The 24,686-nt window shown below is 48.3% G+C and overlaps 1 protein-coding gene and 1 long non-coding RNA gene across 14 annotated transcripts in view; one reads left to right on the top strand and one right to left on the bottom strand.

Moving 5' to 3' along the window:
* The window catches only part of LIMCH1 (LIM and calponin homology domains 1), a 296,259-nt gene that overhangs the window by 176,103 nt on the left and 95,470 nt on the right, over positions 1-24,686 (bottom strand). The gene's annotated exons all lie outside the window — the stretch shown is intronic.
* LOC112662241 (uncharacterized) lies at positions 4,556-18,492 on the top strand. Its single transcript, XR_003138291.3, has 3 exons — positions 4,556-4,702; positions 16,388-16,540; positions 17,027-18,492. It is a non-coding gene; the product is annotated as an uncharacterized LOC112662241 (long non-coding RNA).

Below are 24,686 nucleotides of genomic sequence, written 5' to 3'. Positions count from 1 at the left end.
AAAAAAGAGAGAGAGAGAGAGAGAGCATAAATTTTTCTTTTTCAATCAGGAAGCTCAATGATTTTTTTTTTTTTTTTAATATTTAAGAGGCTTCAAATAACTGGTGACATTTCCAAGAATAGGGAAAATCTGTTAGGTCTGAATTTCCTTTCCATGTGTAGCTTTGCTGAGATGAGCTAATCTTAAATTTAGACCATTATTTTGAAGCTTTTTCCTACCCAATACCTTAAAAAAAAAAATGTCTGTTCTTCCTGATAAGGATATTACTTTTGGGGCTTGGCCATAATAAGTCAAGGCCACGGCCTCAACCCACACACTTTCAAAAAAGTCTGCAGAAAGCACCACCTAAGGATAAAGTCTCTATTTGTTAAAACATTAAAGGGGCAGAGGAGGGGAGGATACAGACACTTAACCTCAAGAGACAAACATCAAGACAGGAATATGAGAGCCAATACCCATAATAATTTGGGGTGAAAGAGGAAAATAAAATCTGGAAAAGAATGAGTAACAGCCCAGGACTGATTCTTGATGCCTCTGGCTCTCAGCAGCCCTTTGACCTAGGCACTGTCAAATATAAGAATATTGAGTATCTACAGTGTGCCTGATAAATATGCATACTATAAACCCTAAAGCAACTTCTAAAGTAGCAAAATAAACACAGCATAGTTAATAAGCTTGGAAAGGAGATAAACTAGAACCATAAAAAATACTCTTAATAATTAAAAAAGGCAAAAAGAAAAAAGAGGAAAAGAGAATACAGAACAGATGAAAAAAATAAAATTAAGTGACAATACTGTAGACTTACACCTAACCATATCAATAAGTGCATTAAATACAAATGGCCTAAACATCTCCAATTGAAAGACAGAGATTATCATATTGGGAAAAAAGCAAGAGCAAACAATGTGCTGCCTAGGAAAAATGCAGTTTAAATATAAATATAGCGGTAGGTTAAAAATAGAAGAATAGAATAAAATAATAACATGCTAATGCTAATTTTGAAAAGCTGGATATTAATATCAGACAAAGAAACTTTTAGAAGAGTAATATGAAAGACAGACAAAGTCATTTCATAATGACAAAGAGTTTAGCTAATTAGGAAGACAAAAAAAAAAATCCTAAACAGTTTTGCATCTAATAAAAACTTCAAAATACATAAGCCAAAACATAGATCTTCAAGGAGAAATAAACAAATTCACAACTAAAATTAGAAATATATTATCTCTCTCCCACAAGTGATAGAATAAGCAAACAAAAAATGAGTAAGGATATAGAAGACTTGAACAACACTGTCAACCAAATTGACTTACTTGACATTTCAACAACACTTCACCCTACATAGCAGAATACGTATTTTTCTCCTTTAGTTCACAATGAACATGTATTGAGATAGACCAACTTCTGGGTCAGTAAACAAGTCTCCACACACTTAAAATAACTCAACCCATAAAAAAAGCATGTCATCTGACTACAATGGAATTACCTTAGAAATTAACAACAGAAATATCTCTAGGAAAAAAAATCCAAATAATTTTAGACTAAGTAATGCCATGTTAGCCCACTGATGAAAGAAGAAATAAAAAGAAATTAGAATATATTTTGTAGTGAAAGAATATGGCAACATAAAAATGTATGGAAAGACACTAAAGCAGTATTTTGGGGAAATATATAGCACAAAACACCTGTAACAGAAAAGAAGACCTTAAATTAATGAATTTTGTTTCTTTCTACATTAATTAAGTCCAAATTAAGTAGAAAAAAAAGGGGGGAACCATATCAGTTGCAATCAAATCAAATAGAAAACCACAAAGCAATAGAGAAAAATCAATGAAATCAAAAGCAATTTACTTGAGACCAATAAAATTGGGAAACATCTAGCCCCATTGATAAATCTTTAGCTAATAGAACAGAAAATCTTTGGGTTTTAGCCAGAAGAGAAAGACACAAATTACTAACATCAGGAATGATAGAGATGACATCATTACAGATTTTATAGGCATTAAACAGAAAACAGTGAATTTTATACATGAATTTATTTCAATATATTTACCAACTTAGATGCACTGGATAAATTTCTTGACACAAACAACCCAAGTTCGTTCAATAAAGAAATAGGTAACTTTCCCCAAAGAAAATGTCAATCCCAGAAGGTTTATCTGGTAAATTACAACAAATGTGTAAGGAAGAAGTAATACAATTCTACATAAACTATTCCAGACAACTGAAGAGGAAAGCATACTTCCCAACTGATTCTATTAGGTCAGGATTACCCTGATTCCAAAATCAGACAAAAATATTACAACATGCACACACGCATGCACACACACAGAAAATATGCCAACATGTTGTCTCTTCGTGGTGGGAAGCAGGTGTGATTTTTATTCTCTTTTTTAAATTTTCCCTACTCTCCTAGAACTTTCAAGAAAGAAAGAAAAGAAAAAAGAAGAAAAGAAAAGAAAAGAGGAAAGAAGAAAGAAAGAAAGAAAGAAAGAAAGAAAGAGAAAGAAAGAAGAAAGAAAGAAAGAAAGAAAGAAAGAAAGAAAGAAAGAAAGAAAGAAAGAAAGAAAGAAAGAAAAAGAAAGGAAGGAAGGAAGGAAGGAAGGGAGGGAGGGAGGGAAAGGAAGGAAGAAAGGGAAAAAAGAAAAATAGTCCTTTGTTAATATCTTCTCATTTTTACTTAAGGGAATGTGAGAAATGGATAAAAAGTAGCTTGTAGTTACAGTTTGCAAATATCTAGCTCTCTTCCTAAAATAAAGAAATTACAAAAGATCTCTTTTAAAAAGCTAAGATTTTTAAACACAGACTTTAAAAAATTTAGCATTTTCTTTCCTGACTCTATTAGTTCTAATTTATATTCTTAAAACACCACTAACATGATCTGTAAAAGTAACCTTTTTTGGGGCACTCGATGGGATGAGCACTGGGTGTTATTCTATATGCTGGCAAATTGAATACCAATAAAAAATAAATTTACATATAAAAAAGTAAACTTTATTCACCAAGAAGTGATTAGAAGGTTCTGAAAACATTTTCCCCAATTCTTTACATTTTTATTATAATTTGGGGTGCTAACAGTGGGAACCCAGAGGGTTTACCTATATCTATTACAGAATCTCTGGCCAAGATAACCCAGGTCCCTCTCCATTTATTGAGCCATGATAATGGGCAGGGTCATCAGAAACACAATCAGACATGGATACTGCATACGAAACGCTCAGAGAGGAAAATGGATACCTAAAACTCATATCCTAAATAGAAGGTAACAGGACTATTTAGATTATAAGAAAACATTGGTGGTCCATGGATTACTCAAAATTCTCATGTACTATTTAAAATTATGTTGTATGTGATGCATGGCTAGGAAGACATGTCAAGGAGATTTGATTTAACAGCCAGTCTGCTAATTAACATCCTCTAGGGTGTAGCCGCATTAAATTCAATTTCCCGACTGCCAACGCTAGAGGTGGGAACGGGGCCCCGTGCATCTGGAGGAAGGTCATTTCTGCCTCTGTTCTTCCTCTCTTCCTTCCTTGCTGCTGTGTCCATCAGGCCACAGCCTTCTCACTGCTCTCTGCGGACCCTAATGCCATCCTTTCTTCTGAGCCCAAGTCATTCAGTATAGACGGGTCTAGATCTTGGTTAAGAAGGTCAACAGTTGAATAGACTCCAGAGATTCAACAAGGACCATGCCACTGAAGAGGCAGGTCCTGAGACCAGCAGCAGCAGCAGCATCTTCCCCTGGAATCAATGTCAGAAATACAGACCAGTCCTCCTTTCCCTCTATGAGATCTACTTAATCAGAACCAACATCCCAAAAAAGACCCACCATGTGACTCACACGCACAGGAAATTTTACAAAGCCCTGACCTCATCTATGAACGTGAGCCAACAGCTCAGCATCAGAAAAGGACAACCTTCCACTGGCATCAGGATTTCGGACGTCCTGTCTCAACAACCTCTCTCAGCAACATCTTTATGTTGTGTTTACAATGTCACACATTGTGTATTTTGACGCTAAAGACTGTTAATTACTGTTCCTTTCGTGACAGCATTAAACCATTGCTATAAAAAATAGGGCTGTCAAGAATCAACCACTGGCACCCACGGTCCAGGAGCAGCGGAAGTGAACAATCATCCCCCAAACGCTTCACTAACCTTCTCCCCTGGATCCCAACTAAGGCCTCTCATTAACCTTCCAGACAAGGCGCTGGCCAAGCCATGAGCTCCCGATGACTCTCCAAGGACGCTGAGCAGGATGGGGAAGATCCAGGAAAACTCTTACTACGGAGAGCCTGAGGTGGGGACGGAGAGAGGAGTGGTGGGGAGAGCGCCCGGGTTCAGCAGCATCCCAGGGCTAGCAGTGGAAAGGCAGCTTGAAATGTCAAGGATGCCTTATCATTTCCCCCAGATCCTGCTCTCCACTCCCTGCTGACCCTCGCCTATCTGACCATTAGTCCTTGCAGCTCCATCCTGGCAGCTGTTCAGCTTTGCCATGCTTTACCCCTCTCCCTCACAACCCGTCACACCCCATCACACCCACCAACAAATTCCGTTGGTTTTCCCTTCGGAACTTAGCCAGGACTCAACCGCTTCTCACTGCCTCCACTCTACCACCTACTCCGAGCCCGGATAAGTCTCTTCGCTGGCCTTCCTGCTCCCACCCTTGCCTCCCTTCCCTCTACTCTCAACGGAGCAAGCCCAGGTAATCTCATGACATTAGATCATGCCACTATTACACTTAAAATCCCTCAATATCTCCCCATCTCACTCACACCAAGGGCCAAAGTTCCTACTGTTCCCTCAAGGCCTTCACCAGAGAAACAAGCAAGAAACAAATAAAAAAATGAATACAACACACGGACCAAACCACTGGACGCCACCCTGAGTGGCTCTAATGACCTTGTGCGCACGTCCTCATTCGGAGAGATCCAAGAAGCACTTATGCTGGCACCTATGTCGCCAACTGTGCCCTGCGTGCCTTTCAGGAAAGCCTAAGAGCAGATTTCTTTCCCTGCTTTATGCTTCAGGATTAATTCATTTTTATCACTATCCAAAATAGTGGTGATTTACAGCAATGGAGGGACATGTGGCAAATGTCAGATTAAAATAATAAATGGGAAAAAATAATAATAATAATAAATGGGGACACCTGGGGGCTCAGGGGTTGAGCATCTGCCTTCGGCCCAGGGCATGATCCTGGGGTCCCGGGATCGAGTCTCGCGTTCGGGCTCCCCGCAGGGAGCCTGCCTCTCCCTCTGCCTGGGTCTCTGCTTCTCTCTCTGTGTGTCTCTCATGAATAAACAAATAACATCTTTTTTAAAAAATAATAAATGGATAGCTTAACAGAACACTGGTGATTTTGAAGGAAAAGAAATGCTTCCATCTACCTGAGGAATTAAACCAAAAGCAGAGGAAGCCACCACAGTTGTGTCATCACACTATTTTACACAAGGAATTATTAAGTAAACTCATCTGTAGTTGATTTCCTTCTCATTAAACTAAAAGGTAATTTTATATTTCTGAGTCTGTGCATGTCAGTGGCGCTGCTCTCAACCATCCAAATCACTGAAATATGGAGGGCTTAAAAAAAAAAAAGTCTACTAACACAACCACACAACTGGATGGTAACATTTTTATGATGTGTTTCTAATGTAACACATTATATATCAAAATGCTACACTTTGCTAACTACCTTGTTACACTATTATTAATTGCCAGGAAGAGTCAAAGACTCCCAAGAGCCAGCCTCTTGTTCATTATCATTTATACGAACTATATTTCAGAAATATTTTCATTAATCTTCAGTTGTTTTTTTGTTTGTTTGTTTTTAAGATTTTATTTATTTATTCATCAGAGACACAGAGAGAGAGAGAGAGAGAGAGAGAGAGAGAGAGAGAGGCAGAGACCCAGGCAGAGGGAGAAGCAGGCTCCATGCCGGGAGCCCGACACGGGACTGGATCCCGAGACTCCAGGGTCATGCCCTGGGCCAAAGGCAGGCGCCAAACCACTGAGCCCCCCAGGAGTCCCCCAGTTGTTGTTTTTTAAAGCAATTTGGTAGACAAACTGCAGTCCCCTAATATACTGCACGCCTGAAGAGGATTTTAAATAAACGTTGGAAACCCTATTAACATGGCCCTAAGAGGAGAGTCCATTGCCTGACAAAACGATGGTCCCTGGATTCAGGCAACTGAAAAAAATACAGAATTTAATATATTTTGACTTTTTGAAAGACATGGATATTTTCTAAGTTGTGCAAAAACAGGCACGCTTCATCCCACGTTTTATTTTGTTTATTTCCCAAGTCCACCTCGTAAGGTGAGAGTGGGAGATTTTACTTGTCCCTCCGTGCTGCGTACCCCAAGCCTAGAGAAGTCCTCGGCTCACAGTAGATACTCAATAAATATTTGTTGAAATAATAATAATAAAAAAAAGGTACGCTTTCACAAGGCTGTGATCTCCTCCTCTAAACAGTAAAATGAAAAATAATACGCCTTTGAAATTCACGGGAGAAGATTACGTGCGGCTCGTTACATGCCCTTCTCTCCTGATCACATCTGACTTATTTAATAAAAGGACATCTCTGCATATTTTCACACTTCAACTGTAACATAAAGCGGAACAGAATTGCTCTTATTTTTCACATTTACTGAGAAATAAATCCACCGCTATTTCTGTCTCCTTCGTGGGGTTGCTAGAAAAATCCAATCAAGTTTCTATGGAAACTCTTCATAAACAACCATAAATCATACTCCTCTGAACTAGAATTAGCAATCGGCCAGTCAATCATCCGCCGAGTACCCGTGTCGTGCCAGGCGATGTACCAGGGGTGCCTGTGAGACCGAAATAGAGCAATCTGTACGCCACCCAGCAAGAACCCACGACCCAGGGGCAAGGATCACACTGCAGGGTGAGCGCCGGAGGGGGAGCACGGACACGGCCTACGAGGGCGCAGGAGGAGCAGCGGGCAAGGGTGCGGCCCCGAAGGCACAGCCGAGTCCTGGGCGCCTTCAGATCCACCAGCCCCGCCGGACATGCTCTTGGGTCCAAATGCCGCCAGGGATAATGTCATGTGACCCCATAAGCACCCAGTGAGGTGGCTCCTGTGATGGTCATTGGTTCCACTGCGAGACCAAGGAAACCCAGAGGTCAAGCAATGCGACCAAGGACTGAGCCCCAGGTGGTAGGACTGCAGGGTCCTTGGCCCCCAGCACGATTGGGGCAGCAGTGAGCAGAGGAATGAATGGCTCTGCCCGCGACAGGCCAGGACGGCCCCTGCGGACCTGCTCCTCAACAGGCCCCAACGGAAGGAGCCGGAGGAGGGTGTCCACGCAGACCCCAGGCCCCGCGAGGCTTCCCTGAGTCCAGCTCAGGCTTCCCTGAGTCCAAGGGCCCAGCGCAGCCGGGAGGCCGCGGGAGGGGTGCTGGGTCCCAAGGCGCCAGCACGGGCACGGCCCCCACGTCAAGGGTCTGGGTGCCACAGCCCCGGGCTGACCCTGATGGGAAGCGAGGCGGGGTGGGGAGGAGCTCCTTGGCCATCGTTCTCCCGGTGCCCCCACCGCTCACGCCTCAAGGGCCCCCCGAGGTGAGATTGTGCTGGATGCCGTCCATAGAGCCTCGCGCACCCTCCCAGCCCTGTTGGTGGACGACGACCTCGCCATCAGGGCGACGGTGGGTACACACTGGCTGCCCAGGCCTCCTTCAGCTACCCCAGCCCACGCTCCTCTACAGGTGCTTTCTGCCCCTCTCTTTTCAGCCCTTCCTCCGAAGGAAGAACTACACTTTACCCATCTCGTCCCGTCCCCGGGCGCCTTCCCCTCCCGTCTCCAGGTGCTGTCCCATCCCGTCCCCGGGTGCCATCCCCTCCCGTCCCCAGATGCCATCCCCTCCCATCCCCGGATGCCGTCCCATCCCGTCCCGTCCCCGGGTGCCATCCTGTCCTGTCCTCTCTCATCCCGTGCTGTCCCATCCCATCCCATCCCTGGGTACTGTCCCCTCCCCGGGTGCCGTCCCCTCCCCTCCCGGGCACCGTCGCTTCCCCAGGTGCCATCCCGTCCCATCCCCGGGAGCCATCCCGTCCCCGGGTGCCTACCTGCCCCTCAGCCCACAGCAGTCTTCATCTCCTAGCTGGGAGCGCACGTTCCCTCTTCCCTTAAGGACCTGAATTTGGCCCCTCCAACCGTATCCGGTTCTTCTCCTTCCTTTTTTTTTTTTTTAAGAGATTTATTGATTTATCTGACACCGAAAACAAGCGCACAAGCAGGGGACGTGGCAGGCAGAGGAAGGGGAGGCACAGGCTCCCCCAACAGGGAACCCCACACGGGGCTCGGTCCCAGGCCCCGAGAATGATGACCTGATGCTTCGCCACCTGAGCCTCCAGGTGCCCCTTTTCCCTGCCTTCCAGGGTCCATGCTCCCTGCACGAGCATGCAGTGTCCGCCACCTTCTCCCCGTCGCCCTCAGGCCTACAAGCCGGCCCCGGCCGCTCTCAATCCGCGGACAAGGCCTCGAGTTGAGTGGAGACCCGTGAGCTGAGCCCGGGCTGCAGGAGCAGGAGCGCGCTCAGCAGAGCCACCAGGGTGCCCGAGGATGGGGCCGGCCAGGGAGGGTGCCTGCCCCTCCTCCAGGGGCCTGCGCGGCAGGCGCACTCCAATCCCGCCACGGCACCTGGGCACAGCCGGACGGTGACTGTCACTGTCACATGGACAACAGCACTAAAGTTAGAGCCCGTTACTACTTTCTCTCTTCCATACTGGGCGCGGGTCCTTCCTCCCTGGTGTTCAGCAGCCCATGCTTCCCCGGTCCTCCTGGGACATCCCGGATCCCCCCGCCCCCGGACGTGTCCTCAGTGGATCCAGGTCTCAGCAGCGTGACAGCGGCCACTCCCCACTCCTCAGACCACGGGCGTCGCACAGGCCCCCCCGGGCGGGACAGCCCAGCTGCTCCTCGACCCCCACTCGGCAGGCAGCCCCCCAGCACCGGGCGGCCCACGGCCACGGCCGCGGCGGGCACTCGCTCCCTGCGGGTACGACAGGTTCCCGTGCTTCCTTCGCTCTGGCCCTCGCCAGCCGCACGGTCCCCTGCTGGGCAGGCCCCGCCTGTGAATGCGTCTCATACTGTAACTCAGCCTTTCTAGAAGCACCCCACCTTTACATCTCCTTAACTAGGACACGTGAACTCGCGTTTTCCAACGTGGCACCGAGCCTCCTCCCCACGCTCGAGCATCCGTCGCCCAGCGTCTTCCCCGACACATCCCCCTGGTCACCTACTGACCGTTTCACGCTGAAGGGGGTCCGAAGTGTGAGACGCGTCCCTGACCCAGGGGCAGCGAGGAGGGCCGGGTGCTCCCTCCAAGCGGCCTTCAGGCCTGTCCCACCCGCCCGACATGGCCGCGGCCCCGCGCAGCGCCAAGGAGCCCCCACGGCCCACCCGGCGTCCCTTTGCACGGCCCCGACGTCCGCCCGGGTCATCGGCACAGCCCTGCATGTCACAGGTGCCGTGGAGCGACTCGCTGCGGTCCCGCGGTGGCTCTCGGTGAGGATGCGGCCGGCCAGGCCCCTTCCCGCCACCCTCGCGCTGCCGCACTCTCCGCATGACAGCTGCCTGCGTGCCCTGCGCTCGACATGGCCAAGGAACTGACGCCGGGCCTGCGGTGCTTTAATCAGCATCAGGACCGTGATCCTCCCCAGCCCCAGGCGGAGGCGCTTAGCCTGCAGGATAGCGAAACGCCACTGGTCACCAGAAAGCCAGAGGCATCTTTTGCAGCCGCAGATTGACAGGCTCCAGTTTGAAACTGCCGGACCTGATGAAGAACGCAGGCCACACTCAGAAGCACCCGGGAGCTTCGGATCCTGCGTGGGGCACCGTGGGCCATGGCGGGTGTGCAGCCTCGGGGTGCACTCGCCTCCCGGGGGACGGGACCCAGCAGCACGCACTGAGCCTCCACATGACACAAAGCGTCCGTGCGTTGTGGGGGAGCGAAGCCGACCAGGGGCCCGGGAGGCTGGCATCCAGCAGACACGCTCTGGCTCCGCCGTCATTCTTACCTGGTGGCATGGTCTGGTCCTTAAATAAATATGTCAGTCCGGGCTAATTTTGGCAACTCAGTGTACATGACCGTCACCCGCCCCTTGGCGCACTAACGCAGAAAAACCTTGGAATGAGGCAGGTCCGGGCCCAGCTTTCAGGTCTGACACTCAGGAGCTGCATGACCCTGAGCAAGCGGCTTCAGGTCTGAGCCCGCTCCCGGGGCCCCAAGACACGGTCGCAGGAGCCCGTTCTTTGGGGCGCTTGGAGTTTACGAATCACACGTAGAAACCATCTAGTAGGATATTTGATCCTGCTTGGAAGTTCTTACTTCCTCCCCGCCCCCCCACCCCAAGCTTTATATCTAAGGAGACAAAAAAGAAAAAAAAAGAAAGAAATTCACGACTTCAGTGTCTAAATCAGGTGGCTGCAATTTTCAGAAATAGAGCTCAGGAGAAAGGGTACAGTTGGGGCCACTTGACAGATGGAGCTGGGCCTGCAGGTGCCGGGTACAAAAGCACACAGGTAGCCGGCGTGTCAGCCACCTCCACGCAGCGTCTGGGCGAAACGAAACCACGGGGAAACAGTTGTGCAAACCCAGGATATGACACATCTTGTAGGAAGACTGCCCTTCAACATGCCACCATCCCCAAGAAGAGAGGAGGGGAGAGGCTTGGGAGACAATCGTTCAAATGCACTGCCTGCTCTCTAAGAAAACCCCGGTTTCCGGGGATCCCCGGGTGGCGCAGCGGTTCAGCGCTTGCCTTTGGCCCAGGGCATGATCCTGGAGTCCCGGGATCGAGTCCCACGTCGGGCTCCCGGTGCATGGAGCCTGCTTCTCCCTCTGCCTGTGTCTCTGCCTCTCTCTCTCTCTCTCTCTCTGTGACTATCATAAATAAAAAAAAAAAAAAAGAAAAAAGAAAAGAAAAGAAAGAAAACCCTGGTTTCCAACGAAACTTCACCGAGGGCCTTCTGGGCACCAACACAGAAACCTGAACACATTCTGGCCATTTGCTACGACGAGGGCATCACCCACTTGACGAAGACCGGCAGTGGCCTGTGGCCACGTAGGGGGACTTGGAGCTGCACGCTCAAGTATTTAGAGGGAAGGAGGTCGGATGCCTGTGATTTATTCTGGAATGGTTGAAAAAATACTTGGGGTACATGTGAGAGAGAGAAATGCAGAAAATGTTTGCAATTATTGAAACCAGGTGGGGTTTACGTGGGTTTCTTTGAACTGATCTACCTCCCTTCCTTCCTCTCTCCCCCCTCCTCCTTCTTTCCTTCCTTCCTTTCCTTCTTTCCTTCTTTCTTTCAATGTTCCAAGATGTTCATAGCAAACCGGTGTCTGGGGCTAGGACTGCAAAGTCACCAAGCGGCTCAGCCCTCAGAGTGCGCAGGTGCGCAGCCCGGCCCACGCCTTCTCCTCACTCGGTCGCGTTCCTAGGGCCCCTTCTCCCCTTCTCTTACCTGTTCTCACTGACGACAGTCACTATTGCTCACTTGCCAGTGTGCTACTGGGCGTTTCATTTATATCTACCCACCCTCTCACCTGCTCCCTGCACGCAAACAGCACTCGCCAGCCACCCAACCGACGTGACGTGAGCACCGAGTATGGCAAGGAAAGAGGGGTCAAGCCCCTCGGCTTCCTGACTCGGGGCAAAGCCCTGGGACTGGACGCCTCCAGGTACACTGCAGCGGACCGTGTGAGGAACAATCCATTTCGCCACTTGATGGTCTAATAACCGAAGAATCCTCCGCCGAGAATCCTAAGTAACCGCAAAACTGTTGTCTTTCACCAGGATTTGGCATCTAAGAAGGCATCCAAGTCAAATTAGGACACTACTAGGCTTCACCCGAACAAGTTATTAGATAACCAAGCGAAAATAAAACACGGCGGAAGAGAAGGAGACCTTGCCGTTTGTGACAACATGGATGGGCCCAGAGGGCATCGTGCTCGGTGGAAGGAGTCGGCCAGAGAAAGACGAACACAGATGATGGCACTTATATGTGGAATATAAAAAAGTAATAATAATAAGCGAACCGCAAACAAACCCAGAAAAAGAAAAACCCAGACTCTTAAATATGGGGAACAAATCGGTGGTCACCAGCGGGGAACAGGGCAGGGGGGACGGGTGAAATAAATAAAGGGGACTAATAAAAAAAATAATAAAATAAAAATAAAGGGGACTAAGAGGTACGAACTCCTGGTTATAAAAGAAATAAGGCACGGTGACACAAAGCCTAGCATCGGCAGTAGGGTCAACGGTCGTACGGAGATCGAGCACGACCGCACGTCATGATGAGCACACTTGAGTCGTTTCTAAGAATGTCAAAACGATACGTTGTACATTTGAAACTAATATAGGCTAATTATGCTTTAAAAAATTATAAAATGGGGCAGCCCGGGTGGCTCAGCGGTTTGGCGCCTGCCTTCGGCCCAGGGCGTGATCCTGGGGTCCCGGGATCGAGTCGCGCGTCGGGCTCCCTGCATGGAGCCTGTTTCTCCCTCTGCTTGGGTTTCTGCCTCTCCCTCTCTCATGAATAAATAAATAAAATCTTTCAAAAAAATGATAAAGCGCTCATTATATATAGATATTAGGATGACATTTTAAATAGCTTATCCCTTAAAAAGTTGCCATGACTTGGGCAACACAAGTATGAAAAAAACCCAAGGAAATGGTCAACATAAGATGAGCAGAGTGACTCTTCCAAGGAGGGAAGGACGTCTCCTTGGGAGGAGGTGAGGAAGGGTCTCCAAGGGGGCAAATTCTATTCCTTGGTTTGGATCAAGGACACGGTGATTCCAAGACCGTCCCCCTTCGGTAATTAACTGAGCTCTGTGTCGGTTTCACACGGTTTCTAGAATTGTGTTATATTTTACAATCCTGAAAATTTTTAGAGGGAGGACTGGGAATACATAGGCCAACCTCCGTTGTGACTCACTCAACCTCATTTTCTTTTTTCTCGTTAGTGAGTAAAGCCATTTTCCATTTGGTTTTACTCAGAAGAGCTTGGAGTGGGAAGAGACCACTTTTCTTTCTTTTTTATAAATTTGTTTTTTATTGGTGTTCAATTTGCCAACATACAGAATAACACCCAGTGCTCATCCCGTCAAACACCCCCCTCCGTGCCTGCCACCCAGTCACCCCCACCCCCCACCCACCTCTTCTTCCACCACCCCTAGTTTGTTTCCCAGAGTTGGGAGTCTCTCATGTTCTATCTCCCTTTCTGATATTTCCCACTCATTTTTTCTCCTTTCCCCTTTATTCCCTTTCACTATTATTTATATTCCCCAAAAGAATGAGACCATATGATGTTTGTCCTTCTCCGATTGACTTACTTCACTCAGCATCATACCCTCCAGTTCCATCCACGTTGAAGCACATGGTGGGTATTTGTCGTTTCTAATGACTGAGGAATATTCCACATATACATAAACCACAGCTTCTTTATCCATCATCTTTCACTTTTCGAAGGGTTTTCACTCCAGTGTAACAGAAGGACACCTCCATATAATAATACTCCTCAAGCCCACTGTTAAAATGGTGGCTGGGATCTATGTATGTCCTCTGCATAGTATATTTTAAAACCAATACTGGATATGGGACAAAAGAGCCAATGTACTGTCTAGCTTTGAAAAGACGCATCATTTAAAAAAAAAAAAAAAAAAAAGAAGACGTATCATCTGTGAGTTTGCCATGTGAATGGCTCTCGGCAGGCGCTGGGTGCGAGAAGTGGCCACAGCGCCCTCACCCTCATCTTCCATCAATGGTACTTTTGTGTGAGTCAAACAGTTGTCTGGCGACACCTCCTCAGCACTGGTAGGAGGCCAGAAGTTAGGACAACGGGTGCTGGCCGCAGTCCTGCCAATAACCAACCACTTCTGGCAAATCCCTTCCCTTCTGGAAGACAGCCCCATGCAACTCTACAGGCTTTCTGAGCCCTCCTCTGCCCCAGCCTCCCACCTTGCAATTCTGATGACAATAATAACAGCATCTTTTACCGAACCACAACTGACTCATGGATGCCTCAGCTTCCCAGGGCGTAGTCGGGTTGTCATGGCTGATGACACAGGTTGTGCCTTGGACGAGGGGGTCCCGCTGGCTCCTCGGTCAAGTTGAGGCTAAGCGCCAGCATGGGCTCTCTTGGCCAGACCCCACCGACGCTTCCAAAGGAAGAGTCATGCTTTCCTAATTCACACAAAGCCACGGTGCGTGCCCAAGCTCATACGGTCCCCTCCGAGAGGTCTTTTTGAGTTCACACAAAATCACTCCTAAATATCCGTGTCCCTGTGATTTCTCCCCTATTATCAGCTGAGTTGTCAATAAGGCTCTGACTTCCCACTGTCGTGTCACCTTCTCCTCTCTTCAGTGTGCCTTTTCCTTACGGCGTGCAATTAGGAAATAAATCCCCAAACCCAGAAAAATGTCAAAACGGCCACGCCTTTGTTATCACTTGGCTCAATGCCGCAGGGGTAAAATAATAACAACCTGTGATATGCTATATTTTTATCTCTGTATGCAAAGAATCATCAGAAATATCCAAAAAATCCAAACTGAAATAATCCTATATACAACGTGACCCCCTATGGAATGAAAAATAAATAAATGCCTATTGACAGGGAATGGAGGGGAGGAGGAGGAAGGAAGGCAAGACGTCTTGTCTAAGACCGTTAGGCATTTCTGCAATAAAATCCCTCCCTATCCACCAATAAAAAATAAATTTATAAATTAAAAAAAAAGTGGTGGAAGGGGAGGTGGGCAGGGCGTGGGGGTGACTGGGTGACAGGCACCGAGGGGGGCACTTGATGGGATGAGCACTGGGTTTTATGCTATATGTTATATAGCATATAGAATATGTTGGCAAATTGAACACCAATAAAAAAATAAATTTATAAATTTTTTAAAAAATCAAAAAAAATCCCTCTCTATCATCCTCTGGTTCTTTAAACTCACAAATAATGTGTTATGGCAGAAAATCTGCTCTGTTGGCTGGTTGGTGGTGAAGACAGCAGGTGGTCGTCCCCCCCCCAACACGCCACCCGTCGCTGGGCCTCACGACCTCGTGGCGCCATAAGTGGCCCAGACGGAGGGAGCAGCTGCCACCTTGGCCCCAGGGCAGAGAGCTTTGCTCCGGGTCTTCAGCTCTCCTCGCCCTTCCTGCACAACTAGGATCCACATCAGCAAGAGGGAGCCCTGGCCTCAGGGTGATGCAAAAAACTGTGAGAAAACCCGTGTAACGCAGGACAACTGCGGGGCAATTAAGGAAAAAACGAGAAGACTGTGAACCCAACAGGCAAGGGTTGCGCTTAACCAAAAACAAGACCGACTGAGCGTCGGGCACTGCTGCCCACGCATCATCTTGAACCAACATTAACCGAAACCCTGGGGAGAAGAAGAAAGGAGAAAGGTTTTAAGAGGTGACCCTGTTGTCATCAGCACTAGTGCTGTGCTCTACGAGGTCCTGCGTTATATTTTAAGGACCTTTTATGATCAAGGCGTCCTCAGAGAAGGCCTAGAGCCAAGGCACGTTCTGCTGCACGTCTGGCGGTGGGTTTTCCCGAGGGGACCGGGGAGCCCTGATGTCCGGCACTTGCCACCTCCGCCGTGTGGGTTCCCGCCACCGCCCAGGGCAAGCTCAACCTGATGTCAGCGCGTCACAGAATCCTCTCTCTGGCAAAATGTCACTGCGACCTTGCAATCCAAATTATGTAGACACGGTGAGGCCAACAGGTAAATACGTTATTTTAAATGCATTACAATTTCCAAATATCCATGATATTGGGAATTTATCAAATAATAATTGGAAACACAGCACAGGACCATATAGCAACGTCAATGCTCCTAAACTCGCGCACGCGCTCCTGTGTGTAAATACTCAACCTCTTAGAGAACACGCAACTATTGCGATGATGGGGATCTAGTATCCTTTCCGATCGCCGTTTCCAACTTTCTGGCTACAGGTTAAGCAATGCAAAAGGTCTCTACTGAATTGACAACTGGAGCAATATCAATCATCCAAAGAACAGGCCTTTTGCAAGCAGTCAAACTCAAATATAAAGTTGGGGTTTTTTTTGTTTGGTTTTTTTACTTTTGTTCTCCAGAAGTCAATGTTTCTGAGCTGTGCAATATAGCTCAGGTCCTTGAGAGTTTGTACAGTCTCTCTCAGCCTAAATGTGCAGACGTCTTTCTTCCTCTTCCTTTTAGAGGAGAGCCAATAATTAGAGCGAAGCTAGTCATTGTTCCCAGATGCATTCTAACAAACAGCATTAAAAATGTATATATTTTTAAAGATCTTATTTATTTATTTATTTATTTATTTATTTATTTATTTTTACTTATTTATTTATATCTTTATTTGAGGGAAAGAAAGAGAGCAAGCAGGACTCGGGGGGAGCAGCAGAGAGAGAAGCAGTCTCCCTGCCAAGCAGGGAGCCCGACGTGGGGCTCCATCCCAGGACCTGGAGCCCACGACCCTCGCTGAAGCCAGAGCCCTCAGCCGACTGAGCCACCCAGGTGCCCACAGCAATGAGATTTTTTTTTAAAAAAAATATTTTATTTATTTATTCATGAGAGAGAGAGGCAGAGACACAGACAGAGGGAGAAGCAGGCTCCATGCAGGGAGCCTGACGCGGGACTCAATCCCAGGTCTCCGGATCACGCCCCAGGCCAAAGGCAGCGCTAAACCGCTGAGCCACCCGGGCTGCCCAGCAATGAGATTTTTAACTAAGTAAGTTTGGGGGCCTTTACCCGGTTATAATAACCCTTTCGAGGACGAGGGGAATATGCACTTCCCCTCGGACATAAGGACACAGGCTACCCAAGCGACAGCCTTGATGGCCCTGCTCGGAGGTAATCAGAACTCGCAGGCCGAGCAGTCGCTGCCTCTCACTGAGGGACACAGAGAGCTGCTGTTCCTGGAAGGAAGGAGGGTGGATGGATGCTGTTTCCAACAATCAGCAGCTCTGTTCTTTCTCCTCCTTCCTTTATTTTAATTGCTAGAACACCTGCTGCCCCGTCCCTTTGGCCTCATCCATTATGCAGCGTGCTGGCGGGACCCACGGCGGCGACAGACCTGCCGAAAGACAAAGGGGCAGACCCGGCCCCTCAGACAGCGGACCGCGAACGGCACACGCTTCCTCGCCCCGCTCCGGGCACCGGCAGGTACCTCCAAAACCCATTCACCGGAGCTTAGTGGGTTGGCATTATATGGCCCTGGGTGAGGTGAAAATGCCCGGAAAACACTGGCTCTTCACATCGCGTCTTTGGGGGCGTCTGGTACTAGTTCGTGGGGACCGGCCTTCACGTCCTGCCCGAGAGAGGAATCGTTGGAGAAGCACCTCCGGGGCCCCGCAGAACCCTCGCTCCGCAGGATACAAGCCATATGATGTGGAAAGAAGGCTCCACGGTCAAGTAACTTTGGGGAATGCTGTTTTTAAAAAACGTATGGGGTTTTTTTGTTGTTGTTTTTCCGACTTTGAGCTTCTCAGAACTCATAACTGGCCAGGGTGCACAGACATCCTCCAGCGGGTGATGACATAGCACTTCCCCAACCATCTGACCGAGACCTCTTTTGGAGAAAAGTCCCTGGTGGGTGGAACCAGAGGAAACTCTTCACCATACTGCGTCACCTAGTCGCCAGGTTTTTAAAAAATGTGAATAAGCTGCCAAATTTAAAAATCAGAAGTGCTAGTGTTTAAACAATCAAGGGTTTTTTATTGCTTCTCTTGAAAGAAGGAAAAAAATAAAAAGAGGTGGACTCATGGAGCATGTCATGCCCACAGACTTGCTTTCTCTGTGCAAAAGCTTTTAAGCCATAAAATAATTTTAAAAAAAAAAATCAAACTGGGTGAACTTAAGGAAAGAAACATGACAAGCGCACTTGCGTATGAAGGTTTGGAGAAGCGAAACAAGGCCAGTGAGAAGGGGATGTTAAAGAGGTCTTCCGAAAAGTGGGGATGAGCTCAGATGGGCAGGGGGAAAGGAAGCTCCCGGAACATGAGCACAGGGCTGGACTCAGTAAGTCATAAAGATAGATCACAGGCTGCTTCAAAATAGAGATACAAAACACACACACACGTTTAATTTAAATTTGCAATTTAACCGGGGAACTCAGCAGTCAGGAATTTTAATAATCAAGTAGCTCGGAGCCATGCATGGGGTCAAATCAAGCCATTTGGCCATTAAATCCAGTCTCTGAGAGGATAAACACTAGATATTTCTTAGATATCCGACTAAGTAATTCCCCCAAACAATTTCCATTGAATGCCAGGTGCAAAAGCAATCACCTCAGAATCCTCTCCAGGTCCACCGACCTGGGATAGCAGGGCTTCCAAGAACCAGTGAACCAGTTCGAAAATGATTCTGGAACTTCAGAGATCCTATTACCAAGAAGCAGAAATAGATTTTCAAGTGCTCGCTTTGAACTATTAAGCACTGTTCCACCCAGATCTTTCTACCATCCTAGAACATTTATTAAAAACCAGTTCAAAGTGAGTCAGCTTCTAAAATAAAGCTTCACCTCGCCTAAAGTCACGACGCATAGTAGTTTAACTTCACCACAACGCAATGAGCACAGTCTAAAAAGCAAAACAAACAAACAAAAAAAACCCACAAAAAATATTTTCTTATTAAGAAGTTAGAACCAACACAGGACAGGAGCTCAGAACGTGGTTCTCTGCCTGAATTAAGACCCAACTGTCGGCGTCCTGTAACTTATTTTTCACATGACGACTCTTTTCCAGATTTCTACTAACAACTCAAAATCTCAACCCCAGATTTGTTGGGTTTTTTTTATTATTATTTTTTCAACCTCAGATTTGATTACTCTTCCACCTATATTCTCAAAAGCATGCCTTGCTTTAATAAGGACGGAATTCTCAGACACAAAAAAAATTGTTCTCCAAAATCTTGGAGTCTCCTCCACCATCAGCACCTTTTTTTTTTTTTTTTATCTACCTCTATGAATTGCCTCTCTTGCTTTCAGAGCAAATCCTTCCAACCCAGGCCCTTGCTCCTGCTTGTCCCACTCTGCTCCCCTCCGCCCCCTCGTCTTTGCACTGATGACCAAGCCAGGAGGTCTCTGCAGTACCTGTCTGCTTGTGGCAGTCTTGATTTAAATATTTCCAAATGTCTCCTACTGCCTGGAGCTCAAGCCCTACCTGCAAACTGCTGGTCAAGGAACCCACTACAGGAGTCTCCTCTTCCCGTGAATTCCCCACACACACCCCTGCTTCTTTGCCTTTGCTCGGCCGTTAACAGCATTCAGAATGCCTTCACCCTTTGCACGTGCCCCGTCCCACATGCAGATCTCCAGATACTAATACTCTAAGATTTCCACAAAGCACCCACGAGGGCCTATATTTCCTGGTAACCCAGATTTCTCTCCAATTCCCAAAGCACTTATTGTCTCTCATCTGCGAAATAGATAGGATTTATGATCAAAAGATCTGGGCTTAAAAAAAAAAAAAAAGATCTGGGCTTAAATCCTGCCCCCGCCACTAATTCTCTATGTGATGACGTACATCTGTACGAAGCTCTTTCCTCACCTCTAACACAGGGAAGATGATAGCACTGATCTATTTTTTTTTTGATAGCACTGATCTTAAGTAAGGATTAAACGAGATGATGCATATGAGAGCATGTGAGAACTGTTGGTGTAATCTACCCAGAACGGCCATTAGAACCTGTGTGTTTTGTCCCTGGGTTTCTGAGTAGATTAAGGAATTCAACACTTATTTACAGAGCACGTATTCTGATGCTATTCTAGACCCTGGAGATGCAGTCTCTGAATCAACAGCACCGTCTAGTAGACAACACAGATAATAAACGACGTGATATAGGGTCGTGATAAGAGCTATGAAGAGAAATAGAGCAAAACAAGGGGATAAAAAGTGGAAAGAACGGTTGGCTGCTGGAGATAGTTTACATTAAAAAGGCTTCACCAAAGAAGTGACCCATAATCAGACAACGAAGGAGGTAGTGAGCACCGCTCATTGCCAAGGGCAAGGCATTACAGGCTGAGAAATGCAAGCTCCAGGCCCACAGGTGGATGGATACAGCATTCCTGGTGAAGAAGAAGCAAGGATGGCTGAAACGGAGCCAGTGATGGTAGCAGGCCAACGAGACGTGGGCAGAGAGGCAGCTAATAGCCTTACAGACAATGACAAGGACCTCGTGACTTACTCTGTTCAAAGCCACTGGAAACAGAGTTTTAAGCGGGGAAGTGATGTGATTTGATTAACATTTTATTTTTAATATTTTATTTATTTATTCATGAGAGATAGAGAGAGGCAGAGACACAGGCAGAGGGAGAAGCAGGCTCCATGCCAGGAGCCTGATGTGGGACTCGATCCCAAGACTCCAGGATCGCGCCCTGGGCCAAAGGCAGGCGCCAAACTGCTGAGCCACCCAGGGAATCCCCGAGTAACATTTTAAAAAATTACTCTGGCCATTGGATGGAGAATTGACACGGCGAGACACATGAGCAAGATTGATGCTAGGAAGACACTGAGGACAGAACCGCATAGGCCGGGTGAGAAAAACGGTAATTTGGCCTAGGCAGTAGCCACGGGGGCGTTGAGAAGTGGTCAGATCCCAGGCTTATTTTGAAGACAGAAGCTAAGAGGTTTGCTGCTGGACTAACCAAGCAAGAGATATCAGCAAAGGAGAAGAGTCGAGAATATCTGTACGTTGTGAACAACAGGATGCACGGTGGTACAAGCCACTCAGACAGGGAGGGCTTGGAGAGGAGCAGCTCCGGAAAGAAAAATCGAGAGCAGCATTTTATTCCTATCCAGACTGAGACGACCGTGTGATACCCCAGTGGAGACACCGGGGAAAGAGATACAGTCGAGCTTGGAGGCAAGGGGCTAGAGGTACGTGCTTTGACATAGACCACGAGATAAAATCAGCCATAAACCGTCCATGAGCAAGAGAAGAGGTCCGATGGCTGAGCCCTGGGGCCGGCCAACCATTGAAAGTCAGGAAAAAGAGAAGAGCCCAGCAAAGGAGAACTGGAGGGAACAGCTCATGTGCCAGGAGGCCAATTATAAGAGGAGGACGAAAAAAAAAAAAAAAAAAAGAGGAGGACGAAAAATGTTTGAAGAGGGAAGGCGTGGTTGGCGGTCCACCGGTGCCGAGGGGTTGTGCGAGGTGAGAGCGGGGCGTTACCTGTTGGATCTGGGCAACAGGGGACGCTGACGTGAGCAATTTGCCAGGGGATGGTGAGTATGCACACAGCCTGGGGTAGATGAAGGAAAAGCCGCCATCTGAGGGCCCATCCCTCCCTCATCCCCTCCTGGAGCTCTGGCTCAAGAACCCCTCTAGCTTTGTAGCTGTCGTCCGCGAGCCCGAGATCCTGCGGCTTGTTTCTTTGAGGAACTCTAAACTTGAAAGCCAGAAGAAACTCAAAGCCAGAAGAATCTTTGCAAGTCTTTCAAAACCGGCAGCAATGATATTATCCTGAAAGATGGGGTGTTAGAACTAAAAGGAAAGTTTTTCTGGACTGTGTGTAGCCGGTCACACGTCAGACACCATAGAAAATGCCCAGGATGCAAGCGTGGCCCTCAGCCCACGTTCAGGGTTCCCTCCATCTCTCACTTTGACGAGACATGGGAGTCACTGATGGATGGGACATCCAGAGAGGCAACACGCAAAAATGTGGGGAATCTATCCCTGAATTAAAGAAGGAGGCAGGGATCCCTGGGTGGCTCAGCGGTTTGGCGCCTGCCTTTGGCCCGGGGCGTGATCCTGGAGACCTGGGATCTGGTCCCGCATCAGGCTCCCTGCATGGGGCCTGCTTCTCCCTCTGCCTGTGTCTCTGCTTCTCTCTCTCTTTCATGAATGAATGAATGAATGAATGAATGAATGAATAAATAAATAAATAAATAAATAAATAAAATATTTTCAAAAAAAATAAAAATAAAGAAGGAGGCAGAAAATCAACCAGCATGGTACGAGTTTTGAGTTGTGACCACGCTTCTGTACCCTGGAACGACATAAAGGATCCTATTTTCCCCCCAAAAAAGAAGCGAGGTCAACAAAGGTGGAAAAGGGTCCATCACTCAGATGTGGTTGGCTTCATTTCAACTGTGGAAGTGGTTTATTTTTTTTTATATGGTTTTGAAGATTTAGAGGGGAGGGGCCGAGGGAGAGGGAGAAAGAGAATCTCAAGCAAATTACCTGCTGAGTGTGGAGCCCAACGACCCAAGACTCGATCTCGTGACCCCAGGGATCGGGACCTGAGCTGAAATCAAGAGTTGGACACTTAATGGACTGAGCCACCCAGGTGCCCCTCAATTGTTGCGGTGTTTTTTTTTTTTTTTAAGATTTTATTTATTTATTCATGAGAGACACAGAGAGAGGCAGAGACCCAGGCAGAGGGAGAAGCAGGCTCCATGCAGGGAGCCCGAGGCAGGACTCAATCCCGGGACCCTGGGGTCAGGCCCTGGGCTGAAGGCAGGTGCTAAACCGCTGAGCCCCCCGGGCTGCCCCTGTGGTGGTTTAAATCCCCCAGGGCTCAACTACCCAGAGGCACAGCTGACTGACCTTGCACCTCCCAGGAGGCCACCGCGGTCTATAGCCCCGTCGATTCACAGGATGACCCTGTGACAACCTTACAATCGGTGAAAGCTGCCCATCTGACCATGTTTAAGTGGAGCCCAGATGACAGATTCTCCGCGGAGTCTCCTGGGAAGAAGGGTGTGAAAAGCACTAAGATAAACACCGTGCCTGGGTTTCCTGGGTAATGCGACAGCTTTGCAGCTCCTTAAAAATAAGAATCTCTCAACAAACGAGCTTCCCGCACATTCCTGGCAGATCCAAGCCCGGGTTAGAAAGCTGTGCAGCTACTCACATGCTGTGGTGGCCGAAGATGAGACAGCAAGAGCAGCTAAAAGGACCTAGAACGTCATCGCCACCTTTGATCTCATCTGAATGAGAGCAAAACAGATCCTAGATAACGCAGGGCTGAAGCCGTGCCCCACGCTCCTGAAGGTGGTTTACCGTTTCTTCGATTTTTGGAAGGTCATTTAATGTAGGTACGGTCTATTACGTAACATCTCCAAGAGGTCTGGCTGAGTGCCCTGTAACCAAACACAGTGTTTTTGTGGCAAAGAATCGGAATGTTCATGTTAAATGGAGTAAATAAAGATAATGAACAGCCTGGAGTCATTTAGGATCAGGTTAGAGTTTTGCCACTAAATAAATTATGGAAGGAAGGAAGCAAGGAAATAAGGGAGGAGGAAGGAAGAAGGGAGGAAGGAAAGAAGGAAGGAGGGAGGGAAGGAGGAAAAAGGGAGGGAGGGAGGGAGGAAGGGAAGGGAGGGGAGGGTTTGGAGGGGAGAGGGACGGAGGAAGAAGGAAAAAGCCTCAAATTTTGAAAACCTAAAATTAAAAAGAATGCCTCTACTTCTTTAGGTTTTGTAATTGTGTTCAACTGACTGTGGACCTATAAAAATAAAAGGAAACTAGCAGCCTAGGGAGCTTAGTGGTTTAGCACCACCCTCATGGAGACCTGGGTTCGAGTTCTGCGTCGGGCTCCCTGCATGGAGCCTGCCTCTCCCTCTGCCTGGGTCTCTGCCTCTCTCTGGGTGTCTTTCATGAATAATTAAATTTTAAAATCTCCAAAAAAATAATAAAATAAAATAAAAGCAAACATGCAAACTTCACCCCGTAAATCTGCTATCCTGAATGCGCAGACCCCCAGAGAGCTTGCACTTTTACGACGTGAAGAACAGGAGGAGGACAGGAGGACAGGCCACCGCCACACATCAACAGGCGCCCGGTGGAGTAGGCTCCAGCCCGGCGGGAACGGCGCCCCGACGCTGCTGAGCGCAGGCCGAGCAGCGCTTGGCCTCTGGGCCCAGGGGCCCCCGTGGACACGAGGCCGAGACCCTGTTTTCCACCCAAGCCGTACGATGCACAACGCCGGTGCCCCCGAGCTCCGGGAACATTACGTGCAACGTGAGGATGGGGGCCACAGCCAGGCCCGAATCCCCCACAGGCAGGATCCGCGACACGTCGGGTCAGAAAGGGATGCGACAGACTGGCAGGGACTCTCAGGGCTCAGCGCACGGCCACCTCCCTGGCAATAGCGGAAGGACAGAAGCCACCGCAGGACCAGCCGGTGGGGGACGGGTGCAGGACCCGCGACGGGCGTCCAGGGGACCCACTGAGGCTTGAGGGCGGGGGCACCGCGGACAGCAGCCGGTCACGGGAAGGCCGGTGCCGCGTGGGGCCCAGGCAGCTGTCCTGGGTGGGGACGAAGCGCAGGGGTGCGGGATGGACACAGCTGTGCGGGATCCGCACAGTGCGGGGCGCTTAAGGCCCCCGGCCCACCTCACAGGGCTACGCGGCAGATTCGGGTTATTTGCTTTCATCACCAAAGTACCGCTCCCCTGGCCTGGGGGACGCCAAGGTTTCAGGCGGACAGGCCCGCCCCTTCAGCTTCAGGAGCCCTGCGGACCGTGTTGCCACTCAACCCGACCCTTGTAGTGTGGAAACGGCCCTGCACCAACATCCACGAGTGGGCGAGGTTTCCATAGACCTTTATTTTTTTTTTCCCCATAGACCTTTAGTTATAAAACCAGGCGGTGGGCCGCAGTGTGCTGACCCCTGCTCTATGGGAAAATAGGCTTCAGATTTTCTACATAGATAAAAA

This window comes from Canis lupus, chromosome 13 (assembly GCF_003254725.2).
Source record: "Canis lupus dingo isolate Sandy chromosome 13, ASM325472v2, whole genome shotgun sequence".
NCBI lineage: Eukaryota > Metazoa > Chordata > Mammalia > Carnivora > Canidae > Canis > Canis lupus.
The sequence above is the reverse complement of the archived record's forward strand: the minus strand, read 5'-3'. Positions and strand labels throughout refer to the sequence as shown.